Here is a 12,083-nt window from a genome sequence, read left to right as displayed (position 1 = left end):
GGACCTGCTTTTGAGTCAGGACATCTCTTATATTTACATTTAAATATATATTTCGCATAGGTATATATTCTGCTTGATTTTGCTTTTACGTTTGGCCTGTTCTACATTTGTCCGTGTGGTATGCCTTCGTACCCCACTGAGTGGCATGAAAACATTGTTTATAAGGCACTTAGCTTTATTCATAAATTTAGAGGTTGCATATACTTTCCGGTACAAATTCTCTTAACAAAGCCTAAGTTTACATTTTTTGACTATTGGTAATACTTCCGGAGATGATCACCGTTCCAGGCCCTTGGCACCATAGTTTCATCCATTCTTTTTAGCTTATAGGTCCCGAAGCCGATCTCATCCTCGATTTCATATGGCCCTTCCCAATTTGGCCCAAGTACCCCCACTCCGGGTTCCTGAGTGGCTAGGAAGACTCTTCTTAAGACCATATCACCAATAGTGAATTTTCTACTTTTAACCTTAGAGTTAAAGTACTTAGTCACCTTCTTTTGATAAGCCGCCATTCGCATTTGAGACTCATCCCGGAGTTCCTCAATCTGATCCAACGCTTCTTGTAATAAAGCCTTGTTTGTTGTTGGATCGTAAGTTGTTCTCATGTGGGATGAAAATGACGTTTCTACCTAGACCATTGCCTCACAACCGTACGCCATAGAAAATGGCGAGTGGCTGGTCGTGGTTCTTGTGGTTGTCCGGTAGGCCCATAACACTCTTGGCAACTCTTCGGGCCAATTGTTTTTGCAGGCCAGCAGATTTTTCTTTAGGGTGACCTTTAGGATTTTGTTGACCGCTTCTGCTTGTCTATTTGTTTGTGGTCTGGCCACTGCGGAGAAGCTTTTAACGACTCCGTGTTGGTTGCGGAAGTCGGTGAATTCTTCGCAGTCAAACTGCTTCCCATTGTCTGAGACTATTTTGTGAGGCAAGCCATACTGACATACTATGTTTTTGATAACAAAGTCTAGTGCTTTTTTAGCAGTTATAGTCTTCATTGGCTCAGCCTCCGTCCACTTTGTGAAGTAGTCTACTGCTACTATCGCATACTTTACTCCTCCCTTTCCTGTTGGCAGGGACCCAATAAGATCTATTCTCCAAACCACAAAGGGCTAGGGACTAGTCATATGGGTAATTTCATTGGGAGGAGCTCTAGGTATGTTCGCGAACCTTTGTCACGAATCACATTTCTGGACGTAGTCTATGCAATGTTTTTTCATTGTTGGCCAGAAGTACCCTTGTCTCAATATTTTCTTTGAGAGACTTGGGCCTCCTATATGATCTCCACAGAACCCCTCATGGACCTCTATCATAATTTGCTTAGTTTCAGGGTCCGATACACACCTTAAATAAGGCATGCTGAGTCCTCTTCGATAGAGAATTTTGTCCATCATCACATAACGGTGCGCTTGATATTGTATCCTTCTGGATAGTGCCTTCTCTTGGGGCAACTCGGCTTTCGTTATGTATTCGATGATGGGGACAATCCAGCTGGGCTCTTGCTCAACTGTTGCTATGGTATTTTTGACTTTGATGCTTGGCTCCGCCAAGCGTTCCACAGGTACCACCCCCAGTTTCTCAATTTCACTGCCTGAAGCTAACTTAGCCAGACAGTCTGCGTGAGCATTCTTTTCCCTGGGGATTCTTTCTACTTTATAGTCTGTGAACTCGTGGAGCAGTTCCCGGACTATTGCCACATATGCAGCCATATTTTCTCCGCGCGTCTGATATTCTCCCGACACCTCGTTTACTACCAGTTGTGAATTGTTGTAGACTTCTACTCTTTTGGCCCCCACAATTTTTGCCAATCTCAGCCCTGCTATCAAGGTTTCGTATTCGGCCTCATTGTTAGAAGCTGAGAATTCAAACCGTAGGGCTGCTTAGAGTCGAAGTCCGTTCAGGGATATCATCGCGACCCCTACTCCGGACCCATTCTCGTTGGAGGCGCCATCCACAAATACCTTCCATGCTGGGACTGGTGGTGTGGGTATGTTAGCGTTAGCTTCTGCTTCGTGGCACTCCGTGATGAAGTCTGCTAGCGCCTGCCCTTTTATGGAAGTTCGTGGAATGTAGTGTAGGTCAAATTGGCTTAGCTCCATGGCCCATTTGAGAAGTCTTCCAAACGCCTCTGGCTTTTATAGGACTTGTCAGAGCGGGTGGTCGGTTAATACTTTGATTGGGTGAGCTTGGAAGTAAGGTCTCAGCTTTCTCGAGGCCATTAGGAGGCAAAAAACTAGTTTCTCGATCACCGGGTATCGCGTCTCTGCTCCTATCATGCGCTTGCTGACATAGTACACGGGATGCTGAGTTTTTTCCTCTTCCCATACTAAGGTCGCGCTAACCGCATTCTCAGAGACAGCCAAGTATAGGAACAAGTCCTCTCCGAGAACAAGTTTCGATAGGATTGGTGGTTTAGCCATGTGCTCGTTTAGTTTTTTGAATGCCTCCTCACACTCGTCGAACCATTCAAATTTCTGACATTTCTTCAAGATTTTGAAGAAGGGAATGCATTTTGAGGGAAGCGCACTGTCTTAGCGTCCTCTTCTGTGAACGTAATGGGTTGATCCATTAGCCGGGGCCTTTGAGCTGGGAGCTGAGTAACCTCCCAAACCTCATTATGCTTCACGGCCCCTGCGTAACGTTTTAGTTCCTTTGTGGTATTTCCTCCGATGTGGGGTCCTCCAGAGATCATGGCTACTCTTCCGTTGGGTCTTGGCGGCAGGCCAGGAATTTGCTGGTTTTCTCCTGGGGGAGCGACTGGGACCAATGCTCCGGCTGCACCCCCTGGTGCTCCTTGGGGCAAAGGTCCGGCTGCCTAAACCGGATTGAGGTGAGGCAACTGATTTTCGATCCATTCGTAAAGATGTCCCAATCGGATCAAGTTTTCGATCTCGTCCCAATGTTGTTGTGATACTCGCATCTTTTGTTGGGATCCCTCCGGGAGCTATCCCTGTACAGAGGAGGCGGTCTTCGGTAGTGCGTATTTTGCCTGGTCGTGAAATACACACGCTCTTAGGAGTTTGTTAGCTCCGTGTACTGGGTATATTGGGGAGTGTATCCCCTTTTTTGTCGCTTATCCTCCGTCCGGTTGCTGCCTTTTGAGGACCTCTTGCTCCGAGAGCCTTGAGAGGGACCTGCTAAGCTTGCGGTCGGAGCGGAGTAAGATGGAACTTGTCCACTTATCCCAGAAGGGTTCCCGAAATGAGAAGATGCAGGGGCTAAGGCCTGACCCTGCCTATATCCTGCGGTAGCAGAAAATTGTATGAAAATTATTGGTGGAGCGGCTGCTGTAAGGTTCCTAGGAGCTGAGCTCCGGGGACATCTCCCACTATCCCGGTAGGATAGTATCCCCCATAGGCGACTATTTGGGCCTCTTCTAGGTTGATGTATTTTTAGACTCTTTTCTGGAAATCTTGAATGTTGGAGGCTCCTTCTTACTGTAACTTGTTCCAGAATGGAGTCCTTGTACAGATTCCTGCTTGAAGAAGAGCAAGCTGTTGCCCGTCATCAACTTTCTTGGTCTTTGAGGCTTCTTCCTTAAACCTCTTTATGAAATTCTTCAATGTCTCTGTAGGCAGCTGCTTGATGTTAGTCAAGGCGCTGACCTCCAGATTAACATTCCTTGCGGCGACAAACTGTCTCCGGAAGCTGGTTTGCAGCTTATTCCAGCAGTCCACGGATCCTAGCTCCAGTTTCTTGAACCATTCTTCCGCGGACCCGCTCAATGTTAGCGGGAAGCATAAACACTTGGCGTCATTTCTGACTCTCATAACTGCCATGACTCGGTTGAACCGTGACAGGTGATCTCTAGGGTCCGAGTTCCCGGTATTAGCTGCCATTTCAGGCATCTTGAAATTTTTGAGGAGCTCCGCTTCCAAGATGTGCCTGGCACATGGCTCCCGGTCTTCACAGTCGGAGTCGGAGTCATCACCTTTTTGTCTCCGGGAGACTCAAGCAATGTCCTTCCAGAGTATGGCGAGCTCAGCAATGATTCCTTCATTTAGTGTTCCCATGGAGACTGTGGGCACGTGTTTCTTTTGGTCTAGGTGATCCCGGAGGTCACCGTGTTTTCCGTTAATCTGATGTCTCAGATCGCCGAGAGGGTAGTTTTGGCCCCTTCTTCCTCTCCCTCCAGGTTCCTGGTGCACAGAAACGCTCTTTCGATCCTCTCGATCCTGAGGGCCAAGACTCCCTTTTTGGAGTTTGCCCCTCTGCAGACCTTTCCCTTGCGGGAAATCTGAGCGAACTTTTCGCGGATCCTGCACCTTTTTCTTTTTCCCAAGAGTGGAAGTAGGGTTTTTCTGCTAGTTCCCTTCAAAGGGATAACTTATAGGGCTAGGTTCCCTAGATTTCTGCTTTTGGGCACTTGGCAAAGATTCTCCTGGTGTTCCTCCAAGTCCAGCAGGGATGGCTTTATGATGCACGTGGATTCCTGCGGCCTCCATGGCTTTTTGCATGGCCAGCATCACCTCTTGCATCTTTTTGTTTTGTTCTTTTTGGGCCGTGATTTCAGCTTCGTGATCAGCAGCCTTTTGTCTCAAGAGTACTAGCTCTGTATAGCTGCCTTTGTCGTAGTCATCGTACTCATCGAAGTTTCCTTCGTATTCGTCGTTGTGGGTTCCTTCTCCTTCCTCAGAGCCCACGTTCACTCTTGAGGCCACATCCTCATCTTCTGGGTCTTGAGCGTCTTGAGGAGGACGGGGTTGACGTGTGTTGCGAGTCTCCACCATTGTTGTTCTGTAATGTTACTGTCTACTTGCATACGCTTCCTTCAGCTCTCAATGAAAGTACCAAAATGTTGACCGAGGTTTTCGGCAACCAATATAATAATAATATTTAAGAAAGCTGTAAGGAGTTAATGCACGAGATTTTTACGTGGTTGGGGCATTAATGAGCCTTAGTCCACGAGTCTGTATATTTATGAGAGTATTTATTACAGAGAATGTTCTTGGTGGTTTTTCTCTCTAGTTCTTATGAAACCCAGAATTCTCGACCCCTGCCTTAAGGAGTTTGGGGGGTATTTATAGTGTTTTTGTGGGCTGATCCCCAGAACTGAGGTGCATGTCTTTCTGTAATATTCAGTAAAGGCACACATTCCTAATGGATACATCATAGGAAATGCATGTTCTAATCCCTAGGCTTTTTAGGGGTTTAATGGATGTAATCAATCATCCTTTCTTGACTGATGTGATTTCTCATAAAGTAATCGTCACTAGGCTCATTAATCATAGCGTAGTAGCTGCAGAAGGGGGGTCACGCCATCAGACTTTAATACTTATGGCGGTTTCAATACGCCTTCTCCCATGCGGCATTAAATGCGAGGTGACTGTTTAGATAGGATTTGATACCTCCCAGAGGTGCTTCGTTGTAGCCTTGCTCTCTGGGAGTATATGAAACCCTCATGCCTTCTCCGGGAGGCATGCTAAACGCTGATCCTTCGGATTTAGGAGACTTAGTCGAATTATCTCAAAGTCTTGCTTCTTCAGTCCACATGTCACAGTCCGGTTGGTCCACGTATTTTGGACAAAATTAGGGGCAACACTTACTTTAACCAATGTCCTAGAAATGACATAGCACTTATCCAAGGTGCAAGAAAACTACATTGTAGATAATCCTATCAGTTAAACCCTGTCTACTCATAAATCATAGGAATACATTTAATCACACAATCTTTATTACTTTTCACTATGCAAACGACACCATAAAAAAGAATATCAATGTGATAAGGATTCAGATGAATTTATGTATCAAATAAATAAATAAATGATCACATGAACCAAATAACACACTAAACAAGTAATGAAAATATATCTGTTTCTTTATTGATAATTGAATATAAAAGATTACATTGAAATAGAGTTTTGTTTAGGGCACAAAGCCCAACACCAACAACATCAATATGGTTGGTAAAGTTCCTATTCGTACAGACGTCTGCACAGGGACTTGGGGGGCAAATGTTATCCTAATTTTGGTCCTCATGATGTGGCATGCTTACGTGGTCAAAATTAATGCAATGTGGCAGTACAGCTCACCAAAAGGAAGACCAAGTCCGCACCCTCTCAAATGGGCATCAAGTGACAGACCAGCTCCCTCTCGGGGTGGCCGGCCCTACGGCCGACCAACCTTGGGACTACACCATGGTCGGCCAGCCTAGCCACCACAGGGCTTGGCTGGCCAAGGAGTGCACTCCAGGCTTTCCTGAACAATTCTACACGTGGGCAATAATCTATGGGCTGCGAATTGGCTCCTAAAAGCCTAACAGAATGGCTGAATAATATCTAAAATCAATGGCACTTTGGTCTTTTGTAAATATCTAACAAACTATGCATATATTAAGGGATTTGAAATGTAAACCTAGAGTTTGAGACCTCCTATATAAAGGCCTTAACCCTACCTAGAAACTCAGTGGCCTCTACGCCAGAAACTTGCTTCTAAACTCTAAGTGTCTTATAAACTCTCTCTCTTCCTCACTTCCCCTCTCTCACACGCCTACCCTAGCACATCTTAACACTTGAGTTTTGCCAGTATTGATTCATACCTTGTAATGGTTCTATAGCAGATCCCACCTATAGTGATCTGGATAGTATTTCCCTTGGTATAAATACAACTAAAAGGGGAGTAGGTCATTACCCGCTATCACAAGGGGGTTGAACCTCTATAAAAAAATCTTTTTGTTTATTGCTTTTCATTCTTATTTGTACAAACATGTGGCAAGCATCAGATCTATACGACTGCACTGTCGGTTGATCACTTCTTAAGGTCAACAGGAACCAACATTTGATTCGTTAGGAAAGTCAGGATTCTATAATTGTAGATCATGTTCCCAACTATCCACATTATTAGATTCCCAAAACAAAATTTTTAAAAATCATCTTCTCTGAGAAATTTTAATGAGTGAATCAAAGAAACTACTAACATAAACAAGAGTTCATGATTACTCAAGATTTAGGCCAATATACTATTATGATAAGAATTAGGTCACTTTAGTAAATGACATGTTTGATAAAGACAACTTAATTACATATTGGTCCTTATCATATATAATCTCGATTATATACAATACCTTCACTTAGATGCCATGCTACATTACTAATCCAAATTGATATTACTTGCACCGAAATAACGGGTATCAGTGAGCTGCACTAGAAACCGTTGATTAAAGATTCCTAAACTTTATTATGTTGATGTTAGTTTTATTCATGGCTAAGTTGTAACGCCCTAATCTATAGGGATGCCATGTGTGTGATTTTATAAACTAGTTTAATACTAGTAGAATAATTAATTATTAAAAACTGTAATAATACACTACTAGAAAATTGGGTTTTAGTGACACACATTGAGTAACTCTAAAAGTATATAGTGACACTTCAACGCGTGTCACTAATGAGGGTGACTGGAAAAATAATTTTTAGTGACACTTCACACGTGTCACTAAAAACTTTTGCATTCACTTTCTGCGTGTCACTATAGGCGTATAGAGTCAGGTTTTGTCAGACTGGAAAATTAACAGCAACACACAAAAAAGTGTCACTATATCTTTTTGTTTATTTATTATTATTATTTTTGAAGATATAGTGACACAAAAAATGCCACTATATATTTTTTTAAAAAAATATAATATTTAATTTTTTTATTTCAAATTTTATATAATATAAATAATAATTTAATTAATTATATATTAATACAATTAAATATATAAATAATAATTTAAATTAACTAAATATAATTATAAATAATACTAAATTACAATTAAAATAATAAAACTAAAAAACAAAATACAGAAAAAATTTATTTGTATTAAAATTATTAACTAAAATAATACAGTCTTTACACACAATTTTACACTCAAATTACAACTGATATGAAACTTAATAGAAACTCACATCTGTTTCTATAAAAAATACAAAAACATGAAGAAAAAAAGACCCAGATCAGATTATTTATCTGGTGTTAATGAAATAATCCCAAATCACTTTCAAAATATTACAGTGTACACTTTGAACAAAATAAACCTAAACAAAAAAAAAAATCAGATCTAAAGTGTACACTACTGTCAAACATGGCTTAAGAATGAAATAACCCCAAGTCCATGTTTGAACTCAAATCCCACACTGTCAACCACGAACATCAAACACCGGGCTTGTCGAACCCAACCCCTTCGAACACGAACGTCGATCGTGTACCCAGAAGCACAAAAACATTAAAGGCAAGACCCACGAGGACCTTCAAACGTCGTCCACCTGCATAGATCAAAGACAAAGAGAGGGAGAGAGAAAGATCATTAGGTGTACAAAATAATAACTTTCTCTGTTGAATCACATGCAAACCCAACGAGTGGTTCTACATAGAAGACTGTACCTTTCTTTTTGATCTATTTTTAAAAAGTTAAGTGTGAAAGGTGAAAATCAATTGCAACTCAACGTTAAAGATTTTGGACTTTTTGTCGCAATACCAAAAAAATAATAATATTGAATATTAATTAATGTCAAACCTTGTGAACCTCTGAGTTGCTGCAAGGCATTGATGAATCGCCTGTGCAACTCAGGTGACCAACACCTTCTCTGTTTCCGAGCAGTCTGCTGTGACCCAATTCACAAATTCGAATGAACATTAGCTGGCGAGGAAGAGACAGCTCGACCAGAATTGGATCTAGCATTGCCGCAACTCGATTCCTCCTTGGGATTCTTCAAGCCCGAAGTGAGCAATGAAAGCCTTGGAATCGAAAACTCATCTTTCTCTTCTTTCCTCACCAAGAAACCAGAATACGGCTTAATAAACGGTGCAAAAGACCTCTTCTTGGCCTTGAAGGTCGTCGTCTTCAATGGAGGAGGTGGACAACACTGACTTTTTTTTTGTTAAGTTACAGATCCTGAAAGGAGAAGAAGGATGAGAGAAGATGAAAAAGCTAGAGAGAAACAACATGGAGGCGCTTGGGAATGGAGAGAGAAAAACTATTTTAGGGTTTTAAAACTTACCCTAAATGAAAAAAATTAATAAAAAAAAATAAAAATTGAAAATATCTTTTTAGAGAGGAGAGAGAGGACCGGATGTGTCTTTTCATTTTTTTTTATTTTTTTTTAAAATACCTATAGTGACACGCTAAGTATGTGGGGATATGCTTTCCTAGTCATTCTTGGCGTGACTCTATAAGTCAGTATTTTTAATAAATAAAAAAATTTAAAAATTATGGATTACACTTTTTAGTGACGTTTTATATTTTTAGTGACACACATGATGAGAGACTAACACCAAAAATTTAGAGTCTATTTATGCGCGTCACCAAAAATCATTCCTAACTATTTAGTGACTCGCACAAAAGTGAGAGTCACTGTATAGTGTCACTAAAAGCCTAAATTGTAGTAGTGATATTAAAAACTTGACTAAAATAAAATATTAAAAATGGACATTATAACGGCATAAAAAGTTTGTTCCAGGGATTCTTGTTATAAAAAGTTTTGCTAAAGAAATATATACGACAACCATTTAAACACAAAATCAAAATACACAGCAGATACAGCCAGCCCAAAACAACTCCTAGCAACTCAGCACGCAGGCCGGTGAGGTTAATATGTACATTGCAGGAGAAAATTGCCACCTCATGGTTGATCTAGCTTTTCTTTGCCTTTACCTGCGCCACATAACACCAGTGAGTTACAAGGACTCGGGAAGAAAAGTAATAATAAGAATCATATAAATTATTATTTGAATATTGTTATTCATACACAATAAGAATCAAACGATCACACATTGTTCATAAGATGAAATCCAAATCACTACTGCCATTTGCCATGAATAAACATCAGTATACAGATATTTGGTAATACAAAACCATTATACCAATAATGGAATTCATATTCATTTAATCATATAAATAATATATATGTTACCTCATAAAGCAACCATCTTCATAACATCACGTTGCCTAATTAGGCAAGTCAATACTTTAATCTGATAATCTTGTATTGCATCGGCTAATCAGGCAAACCCGTGCCATACCCTGGCACCCATATGTCGCATAACTGAATCACCTAATCGGGTGAGCCTGTGCCAAAAACCTGCACCCATATATCATATAATTGCATCACCTAATCAGGTGAGCTCGTGCCATAATCTGGCACCAATATCGCATCGTCTAATCAAACGAGCCCGTACCTACGCCCGGTACTTATCATATGTCACTGACGCCCGTACCTATGCCTGATACGTCGCTAAAAAATTGCATTACCTAATTAGGTCAGCTCGTACCTATGCTTGATACTCATCATATATCACTGACGCCCGTACTTATGCCCAGTACGTCGCCAAGAAAATTGCATCACCTAATCAGGTGAGCTTGTACCTACGCTCAGTACTCATCATATATCACTGACGCCCGTACTTACGCCCAGTACGTCGCCAGGAAAATTGCATCACCTAATTAGGTGAGCCCATATATCACATGCATAATAACATCACATTATCAATATTCAACCAATCAGTATTTTTATTATATAATAATATTAACTATATCTCAATATTAATCAATTCATAACAATACTATTTATATTACATACAACGTACTATGCAGTACAATATACTTTTCTTACCTTTAATCCAGGTTCATACATTTTGGCCAACCTAAGTGGAGAAATATCCCCGATAATCTCGGCCCTATGTCACAACAACGGTAAACCAATAACTGTTTATCCCAAAATACTACTTAATATTCACATAAGACAATCTAAGATTTTCTACCAAATCCCACGGTATAAATACACGAAAATAAAACTTATATTTTGGCTCTAAAACATAAATCATATTGAAGAGCTCGTTGCAAGCTTTGAAACAGTATATAGAATGTCCAAAACAGACACCCGAGTCAAAAGTTATGACAAAAATACGATTTTTAATATCCTAGGAATTTCTAAAAACTATGAAACTCGAAAATCTCAATTTTTGCACTCACCGATACACTACCAAAACTTATCCAAATCACTCCAAAATTTACAGGGCGCATATATACCATAAATATTACCATCCTTACGTAACAGAAATAAAAATCAAGTCCTTATTATGAAAAACACCATTAACGTTCGGACTAAGCTTTAAAAAGTTTCAAACTCGATTTCTAACTCAAAATCACCTCAAATTCAACAAGAAAACATCGGAACTAGTCCCATGACTACCCGAGAACAATCCTATAAGGTCAGAACATTCATAACTATTCTAATTCACAAAACTCTCATACAAAACCAATTGTTTTTAAACTTAAAACGAAATTAAACCATACCTTAAGCTTTTCCTCTTCAAGAATTTACTATCCTGCTACTACCGGAGCTTAGATCGCTAAGTTTCAGGTTGAAAATCGAAGAAAATAGACATAGAGAAAGAAGGTTTTATCAAAAAGGGAGAACGAAGGTTTTGTTCATCATCGTTCTTTTCTACTGTTATAACTTAAAATTTAATATATATATATATACATATAATAATAATAATATAATATTAATATATTAATAATAATAATATATAGTAATAATAATATAATACTAATAATAATCTTTATTATTAATACTTATCTTATTATTTCTTAGTCACTAAGAAATCTCTATTTCTAGAGTAATTGGCCAATTTCGAGTACCCTAAAATACCCCAATATTTTTAAAATCAACTTATCCTAATAATCCCATCAATATTTCTAACTAAAACCGTTGTGACATTTTTTATCTCAATTCGGGTCTCCAGGGTCGCCGAACATGAAAATATTTTTATTTCACAAATAACTCATATTATATCCACGTATTTCAAATAAATCTCTGTAATTAACAAATTACGCTTATATATCCACTTATCGAGTCTTCAGGATCCCCGAACCTGAAAATATTTTTATTCCACATATAGCTCATATTACATTCACACATGCTATATAAATCTCCGTAATTAACAAATTACGCTTATTTACTCACTTATAGCAAAATTTAAATTTTATGCTGAAATAAATTAGTAGGATCATAATCCCACTTATTACCTGATTAACTCATAATATAAATATAAATCCTATTATTTACCATTTGGCTTATCGGGATATTACATAAGTGATCTTAATTCTT

The sequence above is a fragment of the Cannabis sativa genome, chromosome 3, assembly GCF_029168945.1.
Source record: "Cannabis sativa cultivar Pink pepper isolate KNU-18-1 chromosome 3, ASM2916894v1, whole genome shotgun sequence".
NCBI classification, from domain to species: Eukaryota; Viridiplantae; Streptophyta; class Magnoliopsida; order Rosales; family Cannabaceae; genus Cannabis; species Cannabis sativa.
The sequence above is the reverse complement of the archived record's forward strand: the minus strand, read 5'-3'. Positions refer to the sequence as shown.